Source organism: Emys orbicularis, chromosome 11 (genome assembly GCF_028017835.1).
Source record: "Emys orbicularis isolate rEmyOrb1 chromosome 11, rEmyOrb1.hap1, whole genome shotgun sequence".
NCBI classification, from domain to species: domain Eukaryota; kingdom Metazoa; phylum Chordata; order Testudines; family Emydidae; genus Emys; species Emys orbicularis.
Window position 1 is genome coordinate 29,292,400 of NC_088693.1, and position 25,566 is coordinate 29,317,965.

A 25,566-nucleotide genomic window follows, 5' to 3' on the forward strand; every position below is an offset into this window, starting at 1 on the left:
ATCAGTTCCATGGTGAGCGTACTCATCTTTGCATGGTATTCTCTAATAAGAAATAACTCAATGTTACTTTAGAGTGGGAGTGAGTCATGGACTTGGTTTTAAACTAAACCAGCATTTGTCCTAATTTGAAAGGTACAAAATCAGTCTGCTTCTAGCAATTATTTCTTTACCAAACAGAGCCCATTGTAATGCACTTTAAAAAAAAAATGCTAGTCTGGTGATGAAAACACACAGCAGCAGTACAAATTGTGGCTGACTTGAAATCATCAAGCCACATTTCTTTTAGAACAAATAACTAAAATTACTGTCATAGTTTAAATGATCTCAGGACGGCCTCAATCTGTCCAAAAGGGTAGATTTACTGCAAAACCTTTTATGCATTGCATTTCTTTAATGCAACTTGGGTTATACAGTATATAAATGTACAGATATTTTTCTGAAAATAGTGTGATGGAAATATCGCAGATTTTCTACTAAAACATGTTTAAAATTAAGTAAATCTTATTGTAATGTTGTCTTAATGGCTATAACAGACCTTGATCAGTATATAGAATATAGACTGAAAAATCCTATGTTCTGTTCAGAATGTACAATAATGTGTAACTTGAGTTGCTGCTAATATATATTTATTGATGATGTGTTTTTCCTGTTGGCTGTAAACAAGTACCTACATAAATGATTTGTTGAGAACCTTATAAAGGGAGGCAGATTTTGTATTCGAACAATGTTTCTTGATTCAAGTAACTTTAAGGATTGTAAAGTACAATATATTTGCAAATACATTTAGACTACAGTTTGAATTCTAGTAAGAGGCAAAACAGTGACAACATAAAATGTAATGTCATAACATTTATTATACAACATACACAAATGTGGATGCATTCTGAGTAGTGGCATGGGATATACTAGTAGAGTTTCAGAGTAGCAGCCGTGTTAGTCTGTATCCGCAAAAATAACAGGAGTACTTGTGGCACCTTAGAGACTAACAAATTTATTAGAGCATAAGGGGTTGTAGCCCACGAAAGCTTATGCTCTAATAAATTTGTTAGTCTCTAAGGTGCCACAAGTACTCCTGTTATTTTTACTAGTAGAGTTAGTATTAGTGACTTATTTCATTGAAAACATGAACCAATAAGATCGACAATACCGGGTCAGACCACTAGTCCATCTAGCCCACTAATCTGCTTCAGAGGGACTGAACAGAATACTGCAATTTCTAGTGATCCGACTCCTGTCATCCAGTCCCAGTTTCTGGCAGTTGGAGGTCTAGGGAAACCCAGAGCACGGGGTTGCATCCCTGACCATCTTGCTTGATAGCCCATCAGTGGACCTATCCTCCTTGAATGTATCTAATTCTATTTTGAATCCAGATATACTTCTGCCCTTCACAATATTCCATGGCAATGAGTTATACAGGCTGACTGTGCATTGTGTGAAGAAGTACTTCCTTATGTTTTAAATCTGCTGCTTGTTAATTTCATCAGGTGTCCCCTAGTTCTTGTGTTATGAGAACTGGTAAATAACACTCCCTCATTCACTTTCTCCGCACCATTCATGATTTTATACACCTCTATCATATCCCCCTTAGTCATCTCTTTTCTAATCTGCAGTCCCAGTCTCCGTATGGAATCTGTTCCATATCCCTAATAATTTTCATTGCCTTTCTCCACACCCTTTCATATTCTCGTATATCGCTTTTTGAAATGAGGTTACCAGAACTGCATGCAGTATTCAAGGTATGGGCATACCATGGATGTATATTGTGGTATTATGCTACTTTCTGTTTTATCTACCCTTTTCCTAATGGTTCCAAACATTGTTAGCTTTTTTGACTGCCGCTGCACATTGAGCACATGTTTTCAGGGAGCTATCCATGATGACTCCAATAACACTTTCTTGAGTGGTAACAGCTAATTTAGACTCCATTTTTGTATTTATAGCTAGGGTTACTTCTTACAGTGTGCATTACTATGCACTTATCAACATTGAATTTCATCTGCCATTTTGTTGCCCAGTCATCTAATTTTGTGACATCCCTTTGTAACTCTTCACAGTCAGCTTTGGACTTATCATTATTTTGAGTAGTTTTATATTGTCTTCAAATTTTGTCACCTCACTGTTCACCCCCTTTTCCAGATCATGTATGAATATGTTGAACAGCACTGGTCCCAGTACAGATCCTTGGGGAATCCTGCTATTTACCTCTCTTCATTGTGAAAACTGACCATTTATTCCTACCCTTTGTTTCCTGCCTTTCAGCCAGTTACTGATTCACGAGAAGACCTTCCCTCTTATCCCATGACTACTTACTTTGCTTAAGAGCCTTTGGTGAGGGACTTTGTCAAAGGCTTTCTGAAATTCCAAGTACACTATATCCACTGGATCATGCTGGATAAATTGGTGAGGCAAGATTTCCCTTTCAAAAGCTGTATTGACTCTTCCCCCAACATATTGTGTTTATCTGTGTCTGATAATTTTGTTCTTTGCTATAGTTTGAACCAGTTTGCCTGATACTGAAGTTAGGTGTACTGGCCTGTAATTGCCTGGATCGCCTCTGGAGATTTTTTTTTTTTTTTTTTTTTTTTTTTAAATAGGTATTGCATTAGCTACCCTCTAGTCATCTGGTACAGTGGCTGATTTACGCAATAGGTTACATACCACAGTTCTGCAATTTCATAGTTGAGTTCCTTCAGAGCTTTGAGTGAATACCATCTGGTCCTGGTGACTTATTACAGTTTAATTTATCAATTTGTTCCAAAACCGCCTCCATTGACACCGCGGTCTGGGACAGTTCCTCAGATTCGTTACCTAAAAAGAATGGCTCAGGTGTTGGGATCTCTGCCATATCCTCTGCAGAGAAGACCAATGTGAATAATTTATTTAGCTTCTCTATAATGGTCTTGTCTTCCTTGGGTGCTCCTTTAGCACCTTAATTGTCCAGTGGCCCTAATGACGGATTGACAGGCTTCCTACTTTGGATGTACTTCAAAATAGCAGCAATTTTATGTCCTTAGAATCTCAAGAGCAACTAACTTTCTTGGCCTACTGTATTATACTTTTACCCTTGACTTGCCAGAGTTTATGCTGCTCTCTATTTTCCTCACTAGGATTTGACTTCCACTTGTTAAAGAATGCTTTTTTGCCTCTAACTATCTCTTTTACTCTGCTGTTTAACAGTGTCATTTTTTTATTCTCTTACTATTTTTTTATTTACAGTATACATTTAAATTGAGCCTCTATTATGGTATTTTTAAGTAGTCTACATACAGTTTGAAGGCACTTCATCCTGATGACTGTTCCTTTTAATTTCTGTTGAACTAGCTTCCTAATTTTTGTGTAGCTCTCCTTTTTTGAAGTTAAATGATAATGTGATGGGTTTCTTCGGCATTTTTCCCCCTACAAGGAAGTTAAATTTAATTACATTATAGTCACTATTACTGAGCAGTTTAGCTATATTTATCTCTTGGACCAAATCCTGTGTTACACTTAGGACTAAATCAAGAATTGGATTTCCCCTTGTTGGTGCTCCCAGATGCAGTTATTTATGGGGTCTAGAAATTTTATCTCTGCATCCTTTCCTGAGGTGATATGTACCCAGGAAATGAAATTCCCCATTATTATTGAGTTTTTTTCTGTCTTTGTAGCCCCTCTAACATTTCACAATCACCATCACTGTCCTGGTGAGGTGATTAGTAGTATATTCCTACTGCTATACTCTTATTGTTCAAGCATGGAATTTCTATCCATAGAAATTCTCTAGTACAGTTTGAGTCATTTAAAATGTTTACTTTATTTGACTCTATGCTTTCTTTCACACATACTGCCAGTCCCTCATCAGTGTCACCCACTCTGTCATCGCTATATATTTTGTACCCTGATATTGCTGTGTCCCATTTTTTTATCCTCATTCCTCCAAGTTTCCATGATGACTATTATATCAATATCCTCATTTAATGCCATGCACTCTAGTTCACCTGTTTCAGTGTTTGACTTCTAGCGTTTATATATAAGTACATGAATACTTTGTCAATATTCAGGTGCTTATCTTAATGTGTTATATTTAAATGGGACTCTTTTATGTTTGACTGTTCCTCACTAGCGCCTACCTTGTACTTTACCAACTTTTTTCTTAACCTCTTTACTAGGATATAGAGTTCCTCCTTAATTAAATTTATCCTTAAAGGGTGTCTTGGCCTTAACCATGTGCTTCTCTGCACCTACCAGCTCTTCCACAGCTCTTAGTTTAGGAAGTTTTCTAGAACCTTTTCTTTAAATTTTATAATGCCAGCAATCTGGTTCTGTTTTAGTTTAGGTGGAGTCCATTCTTCCTGTATGGGCTTTTCCATTCCCAAAAGGTTCCTCAGTTCCTAAAAAATCGAAACTCTCTACTCCTTACACCATAGGCTCATCCACGCATTGAGACCCTGCAGTTCTGCCTGTCTAACTGGCCCTGCACGCAGAACTGGAGAATCCTACCATGGAGGTCTCTTACCTAGCAGCCTAAATTAGGCCTCCAGAACCTCTCTCCTATAGTTTCTTACATCACTGATATCTACATGTACCACGACCGGTGGCTCCTCCCTGGTGCTGCACATAGGTTTGTTTAGATGTCTCGTGAGATCCACAACCTTTGCACCTGGCAGGCAATTTACCACATGGTTCTCCCAGTCATCACAAATCCAACTATTGATATTTCTAATTACTTTTACCTGGCTCTTCCTAGTAACTGGGGCTACCTCCCCAGGAGGGATATCCTTAGTGCAAGAGGATACCATGACATCCTCTAGAAGGAGGCTCCCAGATATGGGATTGTTTTCCCTCCACTCCAGCTTAATGTTCTCCTTTGCTGGGACTTTAACCCTCCTTAATAACACAGAGGCTGTCACACTGGGAGTGGGACCATTCTGTTTTGTCCCTGAAAGTCTTCCTTATCTACCTCTCTGCCTCCCTTAACTCCTCCAGTTCAGCCACTCTGGCCTCGAGCTGGTGCTGTGTCTTTGAGAGCCATGAGCTGCTTGCACTGGATGTACACATATGCCATTTGCCCACAAGGCAGGTAATTGTACATGCTGCATTCAGTGCGATAGACTGGATAGCCCTTACCCTTACCCTGCCTACATTATTTTAATTCTTGCTGGCTTGTGGGGTGGTGGTGAGGTTTTTTTGGTTTTTTTATTGGCCTAAGTTTAGAGTATGGTTGTTAGGTGTATCTGCCTCTCGCACTCCCTTGCAAAACTCCAGGGTTCGCTACCTCCTGTGGTTGCTTAGGAGTTGTCTCTTTAATCCTGTGTTCTCCCTGATTTAGCCCCAACCCCTTGTCAAGGGACACTAAAGGGGTTAGGGATCAAAGGATGGCGGGCTAGGTCCTCATTAGTGAGCTCTCAGCCTAGCCTGGCAGGCTGCTTGGCTCAGCACACAGCCCCCACAACAGACCACTATAATCTTTAATCAAGCAAGCACACAGCGAGCAAGCAGACACACAATAAACAAACAGACAAACTCGCCCCAGTCGTTATGTAGTCTTTCCTCCTTCACCTGGAAAACTCCCTCACAAAACTCCCTTGTTTGCTACTTCCATTCGCCAGCAATCAACAGCAGTCATTTGTTTATTGACTTTCTTACAAAAAGAAGTACATAATTAGCATACTCTCATCTACCCATTTATCTCACTGACACTTTCTCAACAAACTGAGTTGCCTAACAAAGGTGGCAGTTGTTCCATGTATGCCCGGAGAATATATTTAACAAAAGTTGCTTCTTTCCTCATAACGTATGGAGGCTCTGTGCTCCATTTCAAAGGGGATTTCTTATTCTGGTATGACTATGACACATACCCCATTCTAAGTACTTTTAAAGACCCTTACTGACTCTGGACTGAAAATCCATCACTCTCTCCTCATTTTAAATCCCTTCTGAACAGAGACCTGTTCAATGATGCCTACTGTGGGTCAAGAACTTCACTAACTTATTGCTTTATTATGTGTGTTATATAAGAGAAAAATGTACCATATCCAACATATGTGCATATGTAATGAGATTGCTGTAATCCTCATCCTGTCTTGCACCATTTCCTCCCTCCTATTCATCGTTCATTGCATGTCTGAATTTCTATTGGCAGCTCTTTGGTGCAATGTCCTGTGTCATTCTTTGTCTAGTATACCTTTGGGCACTATAAAACAATAACAATAAGTACATCAACTGTGCATGGCGTGTCTAGTCCTTATCACCATAGGAAGTGGAATGCATTAGGTCTCACACAAATTTCACGTTCCTTTTATGGACCACAGATCTGAATTGCACATATTTGTTCTGCATACATTCATATACAAATGCAGATAATGAATATACAGGCCATCACCTTTTAGCCACTTTGTTTCAGGGAGTTCCAATACATTGCAACATTATGGCTATGATTAATATTACAAATACATATGCCCTGGGTCTTTTAAATGCAGGCTCTTATAATAGTTTTGCACCTACATGCACTGTAATAAGTTACTTTGTGTTCTCCCTTTGCATGAATTAATGATAAAGGGGAAGGAGGTCGCATAAAGAAAAGAATATTGTTAAAGAACCCATGACTCAGCTCTTCCCTGTCAGGGTTTGCACCAGGAAAACCCTGATTTCATAATATGAAAAATATTTGGTGACAGAGTATTGGAGAAATTAAAAGTAACTATATGGCGCAGTAGAATTTGGGGGTTAACTGTAAACTGGTAGTCTTTTTTAAATGGACCTCTATCCAGGAGTCCACAAATTTTGACAGTGCAGCGGTGTATATGCATACGTGCCATATTTGTCTGTAGAAATCGGGTAGCTAAGCTAAGCATACCTATACCTTGCTTGCTTAAGGTAAATGTATGAAAGCAAATATAGAGATCTGTTTGAATGTTTGGCCCTGAGAATATAATTGAGAAGAGTGAGAATGTACCGGGACAACTTTCCAAGCAGAAACCCAGCTCACTGGAAAGGGAGAGGAGAGTGAGATTTGTATTTACCCTCTTTGTGGGTTCATGTTTTGTATCTCATTCTGGAGTTGGGGGTTAAATTTGAGGGGAGAATATAAAGGCCCAGAACAGAATTGGTTAAGACTGTGTGGTATTTTTTTCAAGATTAGATGTTAAATCCAAAGCATCTTAAATGACCACAAGTGGTCAAGTCTTTAATTGTACATCTCTTTTGAAAATGTAGCACAGTACTTAGAATCATGCAGGTGGTTTAATTATGGATTCAAAGAAAAGAAGGCACCTACTGAAACAGCACCACCATATCCTGTGCAACCGACCTTAAGGTCCTCCCTCCTAATATGGATCAACATTTACCTTGCTTAGTTATGAGGTCTGGCAAGCTCACAGCCCCATTACAGATGAAGTTCACCCTTTTCAAAGTTCTAGCAAAGGACCTACGCATACCTTAAGTCCTCCTTAAGGTATTAAGTGAAATGCAGTTTCACCCTAAAAGTAAATGCTGAGTATTGCAGGGGGTGTGGGTTGAAGGTGTGGTTGAAATGGAGTATTATACAATAGAAAATTACTTAGCAATGTTGTGTTTGTCGTCTTATCCCTCTTCCCCATTACACAGCAGAAATTCTAACACAGATTCAGTCTATCTACATATTACCCAATTCATGCAACTCTTTTTATCTTCTCTAAAACTCAGTACTAGTTGAATATTGTTTTTAAATTATTATATTATCTTCAATTAGCTTTCTGTTTATTCTTCAAGGAAGTGTGTGTGTATTAGACCTTGTAACCAAAACTATTAATTTTCTTGAAGAATCAACAGAAAACATTCTAGTTTATTTTTTTCTTGGAAAATATGCCTGTTTCCGTCTCTTCTTAGGGTAGGAACTAGTATTTTATCCTGAGACATGAACTCCATGTTCTAACACAAAATAATGGGGCAATTTATTATGTTACTTTTTATAGCCATAGCTACCAAGAGCTACTACTAATTATGTCCCACTGGGTTGCTAGGTTTCAGCTGTGGCTCTTAGAAAAGTTACGGCAGTTCAACTTATATTAATATTAAAAGGTATCCTTAAGAATCTTAACTTCATCTTCTGTTTGAGCCATGTTCATATAGTTAAGTTTCTCCTAAGTCTGCCTTGCAAAATTGATAATTCAATTCAAATAGCATGCCTTGTTGTTTTTGGACTCAAATATATGTGGTGCTGTTGGCTCAAAAAGGAGGATGAGAATGTACAGGTTTTGCCTCCTTTATTAATAGACTTGTAAAAATTACAGCAGAGTTGAAACTTTTATATTTGTATTTTATTTGATAAAAATATGACAAAACTTTGAGTCATATTCTCACTGATTTATGCTTTAATGTATCAGTGAGAAATCTGGAAAAGGAGAATAGAGAATTTGGAAAGGGAGAAAACCCCATGTGAAAGTGTAATTGCGAAATTGTATCAGCAGTCTCATCCCTTCGTCATTGCTCTCTGTGCCCTAAGGACTAGGGGCCAGATCCACAAAGGTACTTAGACATTGCAACACCTAACCCCTAGGTGCCCTGCCACCTACAGAAATCCTCAGCACTGAGTTAATTGCAAGGCTCCCTGTGTATTGTATGGGAAAAGTTAAGTGTCTATGAAAGGGATCCTCAGAAACTAGCAAGCTGAGCAGGGAGCCACCTAAGCTATCCAAGAGTGAAATGCACACCTACAGGGTCAGGGCAAGCTGGCAAGATAAGCAGGGGAATACCTCATTTGAGAACCCCACTTTGAGGCCACCAGGGCTTTAGCAGCTTTGTGCTGCCTACTGGTGAAAACTAAGGCATCTAGTCAGTTTGGCGGTGATTTTAATAATGGCACCTAAAGAGGCAGTTAGGAGTGTAAATACCTTGGTGGATCTGGCCCTGATAGCCTTCGGCCCTAATGTGGATGCAAAGCCCTGGTTGACTTGCTTCCCGAAGTGGCAGGCTTTGCAAACTGTTTGCCTAAAAGTGAGATGTGTTTTTCTAGGGTTGGTGGGTTTTTTGTTTTTGTGTTTTAGGGGGTTTTGCCCATATTTCAGGTTTAACATTCTTATTGTCATTGCTACACATGCACCATTTCAAATAGGCATGCCCACGGATCCAAACCTCATCTCACATGTTGACTTTTAAAGTAATCTAGCTGATTTTGTAAAAGAAGAAAATTTAATGCCATGATCAAAGAAAAGAAAAGCTGATTCATCTCAAGTTACACTAAGTATGTGGTGTGGCATGTAAGGCAGGCTTCCATGAGGAAATGTTCACAATCATCATGAATTAAAATAATGTAAACAGATTTTTATAAGCTTGGTGCAGTCATTCATGCTGTGGAAATTAAACACCAGTAAAAATTATTGATTTAAAGATAAGAAAATTCTGTTCAAGATCTCCTGTTAAAATCAAATGTGTTTATTTTTATTTTTCATTTTAGAAATATTAAAGATACAATTTTGTGGGAAAGATCTCTCTTACTTTGGAAATTAAATGTACTTTATTTAATGCATTATAATAGGATATACAGACTCCTGTCAAATCATGAAATTGTAGGACTGGAAGGGACCTCGAGGTCATCTAGTCCAGGCCCCTGCACTCATAGCAGGACTAAGTACCGGTATTATCTAGACCATCCCTAACAGGTGTTTGTCTAACTTGCTCATAAAAATCTCCAATGCTGGAGATTACTTTTCTTCTTTCTTCTTTGGCTGTCCCTCAATGCGAGGATGATGTCTGCCAAGGAGGGTCATTGGTGGGTTTTTAGGTGGCTGATTAGCCCAATTTGTGCCCTGCAGATTTTCCCACAGAAGTAACAGGTGAAATCTTGGAGGAGACATAGTTGTTGGCTGAACTGTTATGCCCTTTCTTTCATCCTTTGTCACTTCTCTGTCTCATGAGCACGTCTGTTCTCCTCAAAGTGAGCTGTGGGTTGGTGTATGGTGTGGCACCACTGTATTCTGTTCTGCACCAAGTCCTCCCAGTTTGTTGGGTTGGTTCCTCCCTTTTTAAGGGGTACGTTCAGTATGTCTTTGAAGCGCTTCTGCTGCCCTCCATGAGCCCTTCTTCCCTGACCTAACTGAGAGAAGATTACTTGCTTCGTGAGGCGGGTGTCAGGCATACGTACAGAGTGGCCAGCCCAGCGAAGTTGGTGTTTCGTGACCTGCACTTCTATACTGCTGATGTTGGCTGCAGAGAGAAAGCTGATGTTAGTATGTCAGTCTTCTCAGCGGATCCTGAGAATCCTCCTGAGGCAGCGCTGCTGGAACCACTCCAACCGCTTGAGATGCTGTAGATTACCCAGGCCTCTCACCCATTGAGAAGGGTGGGGATGATAACTGCCTTGTAAACCAAGATCTTGGTTTACCGCTGCTTGCAGCTCCCTATAATTGAAGACTTGTTTGAGTAGTCTTCCAAAGGATGTGCTGGCACAGCAGAAACTGTATTCAGTACAGGATCCGATGGAGATTCCAGAACCCGCCTAGGCAATTTATTCCAATGCTTAACCATCCTGACAGGAAGCTTTTCCTAATGTCCATCCTAAACCATTCTTGCTGCAATTTAAGCCCATTTCTTCTTGTCCTATCCTCAGAGGTTAGGGAGAACAATTTTTCTCCTTCCTCTGTGTAACAACCTTTTATATACTTGAAAACCATTATCATGTCCCCCCTCAGTCTTCTCTTCTCCAGACAAAAACCAAACCATTTTTTCCATCTCCCCTCATAGGTCATCTTTTCTAGACCTTTAATCATTTTTGTTGCTCTTCTCTGGATTTTCTCCAATTTGTCAACATCTTTCCTGAAATGTGGCACCCAGAACTGGATATAGTACTCAAGTTGAGGTCTAATCATGTACATATCTAAAAATGGCACAGTAAATAAAGGGATAAAATACAGAATGAATAACTACAAACCTACGAGGACAGTGTGTTGACTTTAAAATTATTAGGTGTGACCTATTGTTTTATGGCTAAAACTGTTTAAAAATTATTTTCACTAATAACTATGCATCCGATGAAGTAGGCTGTAGCCCACGAAACCTTATGCTCAAATAAATTCGTTAGTCTCTAAGGTGCCACAGGTACTCCTGTTCTTTTTGCGGATACAGACTAACACGGCAGCTACTCTGAAACAATGCTATTGTTGCCTTGTTGCTGCTTTTAATCCATTCATATGTATTTATCATTCTCCTACATTTCCTGATCAAGCCACTGTTGTTCTCAGTGGGAACTGATGGGTATGGATGACTTCTGAAAATCTATTACATTCACGTAAGTGTCAAAAATGGGAGCTGGCCTCTTCTGAAAATCTGGTCACGAATGTAGGTGTCTAAAGAAGAGCCCTAGGGTGCTGATCACTTTTGAAAAGCTGAACCCATAACAATGGTAGTATGTATTTGGTGTAATTTTAGTGTATGTGTAATCATTAACAAATAATATATAATGGATTTACATTTAATACACGTGTCCCTTTAACAATCTATGAGCCAGAATGTGACACCCTTCCCCTCCCCCCCCCAACTCCCGACAGGGAGCATTTACTAACACAAATAGGCAATGGAGTTGCTCATATAAATTACTGCTCACAAATGTGATTTATAGGGCAAGATACTGAACCTATCATTTTAATGACAACACCCTTCTCTTCCATGACATCCCACTCAAAATAAAAAGAGTGGATCCTAATGTGCAATATATCAGTTACTCAAAGGTAAGTGGAAAGTATATCGTAAGTTCTGCAACAAGCACCCACACTTGACTAGCAGGGGGCAGTAGGACACCAAAACCAGTACAGGGACTCTTCATTAAAGTAGTAAAGGGGATTACCAGTCACAAAAGTCTGAGTCACCAGCCCAGGCACTGGCATTTGAACTTGGGAAACACTGCATAACAATTTAGTATAAATTAGCTGGACTGCTTTTTTTAAAGAATTACTAGTAATCTTACTGCTTCACATCTAACCGTTCATATCCTCTAGTTTTATGAAAGTTTGACAAATCAAATTAGTCCCTTTGGATGAGGTACACTTCCATTTTGTCTGGAAGCTTTGTTTCTGGCAATGCCCATAATGTACATATATAAAGGCACTGTACATATATAAAGGAGAGCACTGTTACTTCCCCAAACATCTTACAATCTGGTGATGGTGCTTTATTTTCCAATACCCAGCATGACCAGAATTGACAGAACCTGAGCCAATTTAGTCATTATGAGCATTAGTTTCTTAGAAGAACTTGTGTGCCTGATAGTATTTTCAAGAAGTTTTGTCAATTAATATCAGACTACTGAATACCATGCAGCAAAGTCTGTGTTCAGTTCAAAGGATCCCCTGTGAAGTACTGCGAATGAAGTCTAAAAACATGACCCAAGCTGTACTCTATTGGGAGATGCTCATTATGATAGAACTGGTAGTTAAGAATCCCGTTTAAGTAGCAAAAGAGCATCCGAACATATGGTAGATGCAGATGAAATAGTTGCAGATGAAAAGCTAGTGGAAACACAAGATCAGACATTTATCGGTCTCTTGTAGCAGGAGATAATAGAATATTCCCTTCAAGATGTAAATTACTATTTTGGGATCCTTAGGTTAAATTGTGAAGGTGAACTTGAGAATCTTAAAGTTTTGCATGAACACTAATATTTCTAAGTATCTGTAATGTTTATCATCTTAAGGAAGGAGGGAAAACATGCAAGTCCAAATTCAGTCCTCAGTTACTATGAAGCCAGAGATATTGGACATGGGTATATAGCCTGCAAGCCATCGAACTAGATTAGAAAAACTGATCTATGGTTCTTAAATACAATGAGATTTGTTGCACAGTACTTCAGGTTCTATATTTCTGGTTCAGGATATCAGATTTTGAATGCTAGTTTCTTGGGTTGAAATCCATGTTACAGTTTTGGAGAGCTAAAAGGTTGCCTTGTACTAAATATTTGTAGTTCAATACCAGTATTTGAAGCAATGCAAAAATATACAAAATAGACATTAAAATCTTATGGCTTATGTTTAAATAATTAAATGCAATATGTATTAAAGGAGCTATTATAATTTCCCTTGGTATGTGATTGAGTTCATGAACTTCCTTAAAATATCTAATCCCTTAAAATAAACTTGTGAAGACAATTATGCATTTCGGATTAAGATTTTTGATATTTATTTTTAGAGTCAGATTCACAAGCACAGTACATTATGATCAGCTATTCTCTTCCTCGCATTGAAGCCTATGGAGATTATTAGTGTGACTTATGTCATCCAGAATTCCAAACCTCCTAAGGTTCTAACCGTTTATTATAATCAATGTTTTAAAGCTTTATTCACCTCAGAATTTCATGGAAGAAAATATACTGTAAAATGATAAAAGCAGCATGTTTTACTTTCAACAATGAATTTGAAGATTGATTTGCACAGTTGCTTCATACTGCTGTATTCTAGAGAAAGTGTGCATATTAATATAATAAATAGTTAATGACATGGCAGAATGTCAAAATAATAGTATCAAACATTAGTTATGATCTGTCTGTTTTATGCAGGAATTATTTTGCACAGGAATAAGTGATGAATTTTCAGAACTAATTAATGGCTGATAAAGCTGCTAAACTCATATTAAACAATATTTTAGCCACTATAAATAAGCTTGCTTACATTTGGATATTGCTGGAAAAATATAGTCTGTAGATTTCTGTTATGAAGGAAAAAGTCGTCATAAGTGCATATGCTACTGCTTTTTTGTTCCATACTGTTTTAATGATTTTTAGCCAAATTCATCCCTAGTATAAGTCCATTGACTTCAATAATTGTTGAACTTTAACCTCAGTGAGAAGAATTCAACCAGTTATACACTCTCTTGAGGATATATGCTTCCACAGGGTCTGCATCAGAGTGAAGAGATTTTCAAAACATAATACAAGAAGCTACCTTCCCCTTGAACACATAATAGTGTGCATATATAATCAAAACACTGTACAGGTCTGTCGCATCTTACGCGCATTTAACATGCGCGATTTCAACTTTACGCGGTCGGCAAAAACAAAAACAAAAAAAGAGAAAAACAACAGTTTTAATACTATACCTGTAGTGCGGGCGATTTCGCCCGCCATTGAACTCAATGGGGTTTTCGCTTTACGCACTAACCATGGAACGGAACCCCCGCGTAAGATGAGACAGACCTGTACTACTATATGAATTTTTGATATCCTAATCTCTTGCTATTCAAGATCACTATTGAAATTTCAGCTTTTTCAGTTTCATTGATTGTAACTGATCTTGTGTGTGGAAAGTGTGTATTGCATGTCCCTAAAATATTAATTTAGTAAATATTTCTACTATAACTAGAAAAGTAAGTCATTTTCACCAGGGCCGGCTCCAGGGTTTTTGCCGCCCCAAGCAGCAAAAAAACAAAAAACAAAAAAAAAAAGCCGCGATCAGCTCTACTGCCGCCACTTCACTCTTCAGCGGCAATTCAGCGGCTGGTCCTTTGCTCCTAGAGGGAGTGAGGGACTTGCCACCCCTCTCCGTTGGTGCCTCAAGCACCTCCTTGCTGGGCTGGTGCCTGCAGCCGGCCCTGATTTCACAACTTTACATGACAAGGATCAAATAATGAGCAGATTTAAAAAAGTAATCTTCAGTTTGGTACAAAAAATATTTTTTTCTTGATCTCTAAACTAGCATAACTGATGCAGAAAATTGTTTATCATGTAATTTCCCTTTGCTGAATTCAGGCTCTCTATCATTACTCACTCAATGTTTTTTCATTAAAGATATGTCAGTTTAAAATAACTATGATAATGCAGTCATAATAATAATCAGAACTCTCTTCTTGTAAGTAAACTGGAATTCAGACATTTAAATCCTGGTTACATCTTTGAATCCTGAATATCAATAATATGTTGTGATGGATTTTGTGTTTCTTTAACATATATTTCCAGAGGTGGGTTTTTTTTTTTTTTCATGCCAGGAACCTCAAAATTGCACTAGCATGGAAAATGCTATATTAAAAAAAAAACTCCATATTTTTAGTACACATAACTATCTCTGTGGTATTCAGTTTTTGGTCTTTTCTTCCTGCATTTTATATGAAATATATTTAGTTCTGTTATACACTTTTGTGACCTGGGGAGTTGTGGCATGTAGCAGTCAAAAGAGAGCCTCAGGTGAGTAAAATTGTTGTGTACAGGCTTAGAGGATTGGGTCCTATAATACACCGCTACCTCGATATAACGTGGCCCGATATAACACAAATTCGGATATAATGCGGTAAAGCAGTGCTCGGGGGGGGGCGGGGCTGTGCACTCCGGTGGATCAAAGCAAGTTCAATATAATGCAGTTTCACCTATAATGCAGTAAGATTTTTTGGCTCCCGAGGACAGCGTTCTATCGAGGTAGAGGTGTAGTTACATCACATTATACCAGACTCTGTTTAAAATAAGAAAACCAGACAAAATATCTATGGTAGACAGACCAGTAGCGCAACTTTTACAGTATGCCATTAGATAAACTTGAAAAGGAGATGGTAAAAATTCGACACCATTTTAGACAGCTTTCAGTATTTTCTTGCAAGTTACACTTTATTTAAAACAGGGCCCACTAGTGGTTGATAATTTTCTTTTTGTGTGTATCTGAGGTCATGATGTAGCAAAATGTACATTGTTGTTCTTTCTTTCTATATGTGTCTGCTATTTTTTTTTTTAAACAGAGAAGGGCATCATTTAACACAAACTTTTCAGGGTTTGATGCTACAAACAATTAAATGTGCAATTAATTTTACTCACATATTCCTGTTGAATTCAGTACCGTGGGATCAGAGCTATAATGACCAACTCGGGGAAAAAAACACTTATGCTCATGCTCCATAAAACAAAAGAGAATCTCTAAATCTGTGTGTTGCCATGTCTGTGTTGGATGTTGTGACTTGACTAAAGATAGGTGAAATTAGTAAAATAACTCAATAATAATTTGTATTATCCAAAATGAGTTTAGTTGCGTCCACATTTCAGTATAAGGTACTGTCCACTTTAGATGCAGTAACTTGCCGTTTTGATCATTCTTGTAGGGTATCAGCTCTGCAACCTTTGATTTATTCAGAATTGTGGGGGTTGGGAAGGCAGGGAAGCAAAAAGTACTTTTACCTTTTATCTTTAACGTAAGTGAAATTGTTAAAGATTACAAGAATTTCTACCAACTTCACAGACCTTCACCTTGACCCTCTGGGACAAAGGTGAAAACTCAAAAGTTCTATAGTCATGGATCTTTAATATGCATTTAGTTAATAGAATCCTAAAAAATTAGTTTTTGCAGTGCATAGATTCTAGAAATTAGATAAATTGATGCATTTCCATCTTTCAGCTGCTCTCAGCTAGAAGAGCGATCCTTCTTTCTACGCGTTGGATTCTCAGGGGACGGGTGTGGGAGGGAGGATCTAGTAGTACGGTGGCCTTCATGTTCTGTGTAGATGGGGGAGAAGGGGCAATTTTCGCTCTAGCATGTGGTGGAAAGTCTCTTTGGACTGACTGGAGTCATAGCAGTATGATGTGAGAAAACATTGACTGGCCACACCAAAAGACAGACAGGAAACAATGGATGTGGTTTAATTAAGTTGCAACTTTATTCACTTAAAATGTCTAGGAGTACCAGTGGGGTGGAACTAATGGGGGGTGGGGCAACCCCCCATCCAGCAGCCTTTCGGTATACGAGTGGCGCCTTCCCCAGAGGCCTGGAGAGCGACACCTTCCCCCAGCAGGCGCTCCTGTCCTGCGCAGCTGTGCCTGGTTTCCTCTCTCTGAGCATTGTGACATGGTGCACAGGTTGCTTAGCACCGTGCCCCGATGCACAATGTTGCAATACCACATGCTCAAATGGGGCCTGGTTGCCCATCTGCCGCCATCATAATGGAGAGGCCGCTGGATCAACCCTGAATGGCTCTGCAATCCCATGTGCTAGGTCATAATGCCCGCAGTGAGACAGAAGCCTCTGCTTTTGGGTGAATGTGGGGTGGGCTTGCTCTTCAGATCACCACTAATGATCCATCATGCTTGTTCCCCTCTCCAAGCCTACTGAGAGTGAAGGGGAGTAAATTCCCCCACCCTCTCTGTGTACCAGTGAATGTTCCATGTTCTAGGTTTTTTCATTAAGGCAAAATTGGTTGTTAAAAAGAGCCCTGCAAATCCATGCTTTGTATCCGCGGATATCTGCGGACAATTTTTGCGGGTCGTGGATCGGATACAGATGCACCTTTTTGTATCCGTGCAGGGCTCTATTGCTAAAGACCCAGGCTTCCTGAGATCTTACTGTACCTGAATGGTTCCTTATTGAGTCCCTGTACCAACTCTCAAATTCCACCCACCTCATAGTCTGAGTGACTTGAAGACCTGGCCATTACCAATGTATATCCCTGCCTGACTTGAATCCTTTGCCCCTAGCTTCACTCTTGTAGGTAGTCGCCACCACTCGGACAGGAAATAGCTCCCACAGGATTATGTTCCTGTCTCTTCACGGATCCAATGAGTACGGCTCAATTTTCAGTCTGAGTCTGGCACCCCATCCTACCTACGAGGAAACCCTATTGCACTGAAGGATTGTCCAACACTCAGTAAAATCTCCATCTCTTAATTTTTCCTCACTAAATTGGGTCTGGCCAGGACTGAGGAGGCAGGCAACTGCCAAGTGTAAAACACCCATTCCAAGGATGTGAAATTCAAATGACCAAGCATTTAGTTCATGCAAAATAATCTTGGATGCTTCAGTCCTCCTAGCTAACGCCCGTGATCCTGCCAGTTCAGAGATACTGGCCTTTCTCTAACTTCTCTCCAGACAAGTGAGCCTGGTGGGGTGAAACATTCTGTATTTCGTTTTGCTGGCAGTACTCTTCACCTACCAGCCAATGTGCAATAAAGGAAACAGGCTTGTATCCTTTTTTTAAACTCCTTCTTTGCTTCAAACAAACGTGTATCCAGGTGGCCCTCTACCACATGCAAAGCTGGTCTTAAGCAAACTGTTACACCCGGCTTTCAATTACCCGGTCTCAGATGGGGAAGGGATTTATCCCCCCACTCTTTGGCATGCCTTCCTAGGGGTTTGGCTCTGCCCATGGACTGTGTGTATCTGAGGAAACCATTTCCCCTCTTTTTGGTTAACACTATGTTCCTTCCTCAGGGATAGCTTCCTCTCTGTGCCCTGCCTCAGTGTGTGCTGCAAGTGTCTTGACTGAGGTGTCCCGTGATATCCATGACCACCTTCTGTAAAGAGTCCTCTGTTATAGAGTGCAGACTCCCACGGGCTGCACACATCCCCGTGCCTCAGTTTCCCCAATTTTGGCTGGGGTCTTAGCCATGCCCCAGTTTCCCCCTGTGCAGGGAGGGGGAATATTGCAACCTTTAGAAGGAAACAAAAAGTATAGTGAAGGGGGAGGGAATAAAACATAAATCAAAGTTGGCAGAGGTTTTATTTTATAGAAAGTTTGCTGCCAAAACACGCAAACAATGAACAGTATGTACAATAAATATTCTTTCTTAGTCTTGTATCTGTGGCATCCATCTGGCTTTTTTCCACCTATTTTAAAGCTATTTAAAAAATGGAAAAGCACTCATTCTGACATGAATACAAAGGCTTTTGGTCTGCTAGTCATGTAAATGTATGATTTGTAAAATTTCTCTTAGGTCTGTTGTGGTAATGGTAAATAGCGAATTGCACCTATCATCAGAATAGAGGCATTCTTGTCATTTTATTTTGGAGTGCAGGCTGATAATGACTCAAAGTATATTAAATCTTTTGAAATTGTTATTTACCGGCAGAAACTGTAGAAATTTTATTACTATTCCTCCTCCTTCATAGATCAATTGTGCCACCCTCCCACACAAAGTTATGCCTATCCTTTGTTATACATACTACTTGTACATATTTGTGGCAGTAGCAGCAGCAGGTTCACATGGCTATGGTTAGGGCTGCCGGTCTGTCACTGAGGTCACGGATTCCGTGACTTTCCAGGACCTCCGTGACTTCTGCAACGACTTTTCAGGCCACCGCACCCCCCTACCCCAGCAGCAGCAGGAGTTTGCATGTGGGAGGGGGCTCAGGAGTTCCCAGACAATGGGAGCTGCGGAGCCAGCATTTGGTGTGGGGGCAGCGTGCAGAGCCCCCATGACCACGCCTGCGCCTAGGAGCTGAGGAATTTGTTGCCTGTTCTGGGGAGACGCACAGTGCCAGATAGGGAGCCTGCCAGCCCCGCCAACCCCCCACCAGCAGCAGTGGGGGCCGCCCCCCCCCAGCATCACCGGGGTCCTGGGCCACCCCCTCCCTAGAGCACCCGCGGTGCCCCTGGGCTGCCCCCTGCCCCAGAGCACCCAAGATTTAGTGAGGGGTATATACACCTCTACCTCGATATAACGCTGTCCTCGGGAGCCAAAAAATCTTACCGCATCATAGGTGAAACCGCATTATATCCACCAGAGTGCGCAGCCCTGCCCCCCCCGGAGCACTGCTTTGACGCATTATATCTGAATTCGTGTTATATCGGGTTGCGTTATATCGGGATAGAGGTGTAGTACAGGTCACAGGGCATGAATTTTTGTTTATTGCCCGTGACCTGTCCATGACTTTTACTAAAAATACCCGTGACTAACACGTAGTCTTAGTGGCACGTAAAATGGATTTCCATCTTGAATGGTGCCTTGCAAGTAGTCTTCCTTCAACAAGAGTTGGAATGGGAGGATTTAGGCCAGTGGTTCTCAACCAAGGATTCGTGTACCCTTGGGGGTACGCAGGGTCTTCCAGGGGGTACATCAACTCATCTAGATATTTGCCTAGTTTCACAACAGCCTACATAAAAAGCACTAGCAAAGTCAGTACAAACTAAAATTTTATACAATGATTTGTTTATACTTCTCTATATACTATACACGTAAATGTAAGTACAATATTTATCTTCCAATTGACTTATTTTATAATTATATGGTAAAAATGAGAAAGTAAACATATTTTTCAGTAATAGTGTGCTGTGAGGCTTTTGTGTTTTTTATGGCTGATTTTGTAAGCAAGTAGTTTTTAAGTGAGGTGAAACTTGAAGTACGCAAGATGCATCAGAATCCTGAAAGTGGTCCAGTAATCTGGAAAGATTGAAAACCACTGATTTAGGCTTCTTAAATCCCTCAAAATTTCATCTTCCAACCTCATTCTAGGTCAGCCTTGTCCTCTGCTTCAACCTCAGGTTGATAAACTTTCTGTAAAAATATACCTTCTTCTGTAGGTTGGACATGACCCAATTCATATATGCAGTATCTGACATTTAATGTAAATTCACAATAGAACAATCTTTTGGATTATTTGCTAGGTATAAATACATGCTGGCCCTCTGCATAGGGACGAATTTCACTACTCTTCCCAATCCTGATCACTCAGTCCATCAGAATAATGCTAACCTCAGTGTCCTGTTTGTCCTCTTCTTCCACAACCATCTCTACAATTCTTAAGTCTCCCCTTCCCCAGGAATTGCCCTTCCTAAACCGATCCTCAAAGCCCCTAACTTTCCCTCCCACATGCCTACCCAAAACGTGCCAATTTAAATATCTCATTTATTATTGGTGTTCTATTTTTTTAGCCTTTGCCAAGTGCAAGCTCATTGTCCTTCCTCTTCTGCCTCTCCTTACTGTTTTGTTATCTGCCATGTCTTAAATTAATTTGTAAACACCTTGAAACAAGGACCATCTCTTTTCTGTAGTGGGAGGCAACTAACACACTTTTGAGGCACTGTTGCTATAAATAATAATAAATTGCAGTTCACCACCACTGGAGAGAGGAGAGGGTCAGTGGATTCCCCCTTATACCAGCCAGGATAGAGACTTGCATTCTTGTTTATGTTGAATTTTCAACCTGTAATGACCACATACAAATTAGGGGTGGGAGTTAACAAATCTAAAGCTACATCAATACTCCTGCTGTTTTTTAAAGTAAATCTCATGATTTTCTTTGGGGGGAGGCGGGAGTGTAACTCATGTTTTGGACACTTAAGGTTGGCAATACTGTGGAGAAATTTGGCTTACAAAGATATAAATAATGCTTCCGTCTACGCTAAATAAGGGAAGCTTATTGTAGGACATAAGTACATGGTAAGGAAAATACCTTCTACAGACACAGTTTATTGTACCTAGTGATAGATTATTTTCTAGTAATACATACTAATTTCATAGTGTTTTCCATGTTCAGAGTTTTTTTAAAACATTGTCTAATTAAATCCCCACAACAGTATATTGAGGAAGTACTATCATGTCTCTTTTTGCAGGTAGCTTTTCTTTCTCAATTTCCTTAGCTTGTTCAAGCTCACAAGGAGTTAGTGTCAGAGCCAGGAATAGATTGTCAGATTGTCCTTATTCCTGTGCTTAAAACTTTCTCTGAAATGAAGCAATTAAGAAGCAAATTTATAATTTTCTCTGACCTGAAAAAAAGGATTACGTATGTGGCAGTGCTACACAGTACTAGCAAATCACAATTTTCAACATATAGGTAAATAGAGAGTCTGTCATTCCCAGAAGGGTGATCACTTGTTTGAAATACTTCTTCAAATTCGATTGTTTTAAATCCAACAAAGAGCTGTATATTAAAATCAATGTATTTCATTGTCCCAGCAACATACGGGCCAGTGGGTGGTTAGAGGTGTATAGAACGACTGAAGAATCAATTTATTCAAACATAAAGGGCTGTTTTTCATTTTCGTTTTTCTTGCCTCAGAATTAAAACATTTTTCTTGCATGATTTTTTAAAAAAACTTCTCTTTAATTTCCGCTTCTGAATGTATGATTGATGAATTTCTGTTAAGTGTTTATAGGGTGACCAGATGAGAGGAAGAAAATATCGGGACACATGGGAGGGGGTCCGCTGGTGGAGCCAAAAAAAAAAAAAAAAAAAAGTGCTGCCAGCGGAGGGGAAAAAAAAAAAAAAGCCTAGTGCTGCCGGCGGGATGCGGGACAAACACCTAAATTTTATTGGGACGTCTGTTCACCCTAAGTGTTTATCTGGTCCAAAGTTCTTGATAAGTTAACTGACCTGAAACAGCATTTTCTGGTCAAAAACTCTGCCAGATGGAAAATCTGGAAAAGCACAGAAAAGTACTGCATTTTTGGCTGCATTGCTAATCTGTAATGGGTCATATTCTGTTCTCAGCTTCACTGGTGTAAATCCAAAGTAACTCTATTAACTGCAGAGCACAATTTGGCCAACTAAATGTCCCAATAAAAACTGGTTGCAGAGTAAAGGACATGCAGCAAAGAACTGCATACTCCTTTAGCTTCCCTATGGGGAGTCAAAGAACACAAATGATTTATGAGGCTTCAAGTTTAAAGGGAGTTCACTTCCAATATTAAATTAAGATGATGATTTAGGCTATTCCCTCCAGATATTCTGATATTGATCAAGGGTAATTTAAAACTGCTCACTGCTAAAATCAGAACTTGCTACTGGTATAGTGATGGTCTTTCATAGCCAATGTAGATTGTACACAATTCAAGAGCACCTGCACATTAAAAAAAAAAAAAAGTTGGAGTACATTTGCAGTATTTTGCTATCACAAGGAGGTATGTCCCTGTATTATAACACCTTCTCATTAGTCTGGCAGCAGATTGAATCCTGCAAGCATTTTCTACCATTGTGCTCGGTATTGTAATTAGTCCCATTGATCAGACAGAGCCTTATCCAGCATGTTTTACTACATAGAGTTTTCATAAGCAGGTAAACCATGCATGAGAGTCCTTTTAAATGGAAAAAGATGTAGTACAAACCTGGGTTTAGAGAGGCAATGGAGCAGGCCTTAATGATGACTTGAGGCCCAGTGCAGAGGTCCTCTGAATGTCAAATATTTAAATAATTATTTTGCACTACAGCCAAAGCTGTCAACGTTTCAGAATCAAACCTAAAATCACGTTATGTGGGTTCAAACTTTATTGCAAAGAGTTTGTCCAGTCCTTATTTCAAACCAATTCATATTTTTTCTTACAACCTCTTCCCTCAGTAACATCATTTTTTCCCAGTAACTTTTCTTTGAAAATTTGCATTCATTTCCCCAAGAGTTTCTCAGGTTGAAAGGGAGGGGTTTCCATTGAGATTGCGACTCAGTACAATCTACAGAGAAATCTTGTCTTTGAAAAACCTGAAGCCTAAAGCTTTTAGGTTTTCTCAGGAAAAACAAGCATGGAATTTAATAGTATGTCGGTTTCCTCTTCTCTGAAAAGACTAAATACAGGATGTTTTAGTCAGGGGGGGAAAAAACTCTAAAATTTAAGAGAAGAAAAATGATTTGTCACATCATAAAGGTTTTTGCTTCTTCTATACAGAAGCAGAGTTGCTAGTGCTATTGGTATACTTGGGATGCTTCATGTTTCTTTCTACATTCTGTTCTTCCTCTATATAGGTTATATTTAAATATATTGGTATTTTTCTTTATCTTTATTCACATCAAGTTTGTTTCGGATTACTTGGGCTCATTTCAGAGCAAGACACACCCTAATGGCAAGAAGCTACATCTCCCACAGAGGAGAAAATCCAGAACTGATATTGATACCTCCCTGATCTCTTCTCATAGGGAGGAAGGATTATGCTGAGTGAGCCTGGGTTTCTGCTTCAGTGTCTGTGGAAGAAGAATTTTGAAACACTGCTCCATCCTTTCTTCCCTTTAGTGTGTTTGAGTCATAAGAACAGCCATACTGGGTCAGACCAAAGGTCCATCTAGCCCAGTATCCTGTCCTCTGACAGTGGCCAATGCCAGGTGCCACAGAGGAAATTAACAGAACAGGTAATCATCAAGTGATCCATCCCCCGTCGCCCATTCCCAGCTTGTGGCAAACAGAGGCTAGGAACACCATCTCTGCCCATTCTGGCTAATAGCCATTGATAGACCTATCCTCCATGAACTTACCTAGTTATTTTTTTGAACCCTGTTATAGTCTTGGCCTTTACAACATCCTCTGGCAAAGAGTTCCACTGGTTGACTGTGCTTTGGATGAAGAAGTACTTCCTTTTATTTGTTTTTAAACCTGTTGCCTATTAATTTCATTTGCTGACCCCTAGTTCTTGTGTTATGAGGAGTAAATAACACTTCCTTATTTACTTTCTCCACACCAGTCATGATTTTATAGACCTCTGTCATATCCCACCCCCCCTTAGTCATCTCTTTTCCAAGCTGAAAAGTCCCAGTCTTCTTCATCTCTCCTCATATGGAAGCTGTTCCATCCCCCTAATCATTTTTGTTGCCCTCTTCTGAACCTTTTCCAATTCCAATATATCTTTTTTTGAGATGGGGCAACCACATCTGCACGCAATATTCAAGATGTGGGCGTACCATGGATTTGTATAGAGGCAATATAATATTTCCTGTCTTCTTATCTCTCTTTTTTTTAAATGATGCCCAACATTGTTCACTTTTTTGACTGCCGCTGCACATTGAGTGGATATTTTCAGAGAACTATCCACAGTGACTCTAAGATCTCTTTCTTGAGTGGTAACAGCTAATTTAGACCCCATCATTTTATTCGTATAGTTGGGATTATGTTTTCCAATGTTCATTACTTTGCATTTATCAACATTGAATTTCATCTGCCATTTTGTTGCTCAGTCACCCAGTTTTGAGAGATCCTTTTGTACCTCTTCTCAGTCTGCCTGGGACTGAACTATCTCGAGTAGTTTTGTATTATCTGCAAATTTTGCCACCTCACTATTTACGCCTTTTTCCAGATCATTTTATGTATATGTTGAATAGGACTGGTCCCAGTACAGACCTCTGGGGGACTCCACTATTTACCTCTCTCCATTCTGAAAACTGACCATTTATTCCTACCCTTTGTTTTAACCAGGTGCCAATCCATGAGAGAACCTTCCCTCTTCTCCCATGACTGCTTACTTTACTTGAGAGCCTTTGGTGAGGGACCTTGTCAAAGACTTTCTGAAAATCTAAGTACACTACAACCACTGGATTCCCCTTGTCCACATAATTGTTGACCCTCTCAAAGAATTCTAGTAGATTGGTGAGGCATGATTTCCCTTTACAAAAACTAGGACTCTTCCCCAACAAATTATGTTCATTTATGTGTCTGACAATTTGTTCTTTACTATAGTTTCAACCAGTTTGCCCGGTACTGAAGTCAAGCTTACTGGCCTGTAATTGCCGGGATCACCTCTGGAACCCTTTTTAAAAATTGGCGTCACATTAGCTATCCTCCAATTATGTGGTACAGAAGCTGATTTAAATGATAGGTTACAGACTACAGTTAGTAGTTCTGTAATTTCACATTTTAGTTCCTTCAGAACTCTTGGGTGAATACCATCTGGTCCTGGTGACTTATTACTGTTTAGTTTATGAATTTGTTAAAACACCTCCTCTAATGATACCTGGGGATTACAGTGGACGAGAAGCAGGATATGAGTCAACAGTCTGCCCTTATTGCCAAGAAGGCTAACAGCATATTGGGCTGCATTACTAGGAGCATTGTCAGCAGATTGAGGGAAGTGATTATTCCTCTCTATTTGGTGAGGCCACATCTGGAGTATTGCATCCAGTTTTGGGCCCCCCACTACAGAAAGGATTTGGACAAATTGGAGAGAGTCCAAAGGAGGGCAACAAAAA

General features: G+C 39.7%; 1 protein-coding gene across 1 annotated transcript in view; it reads left to right on the forward strand.

Annotated features, from left to right (window-relative positions):
* Window positions 1–25,566, forward strand: part of KCNJ3 (potassium inwardly rectifying channel subfamily J member 3) — a 188,965-nt gene that overhangs the window by 125,943 nt on the left and 37,456 nt on the right. The gene's annotated exons all lie outside the window — the stretch shown is intronic.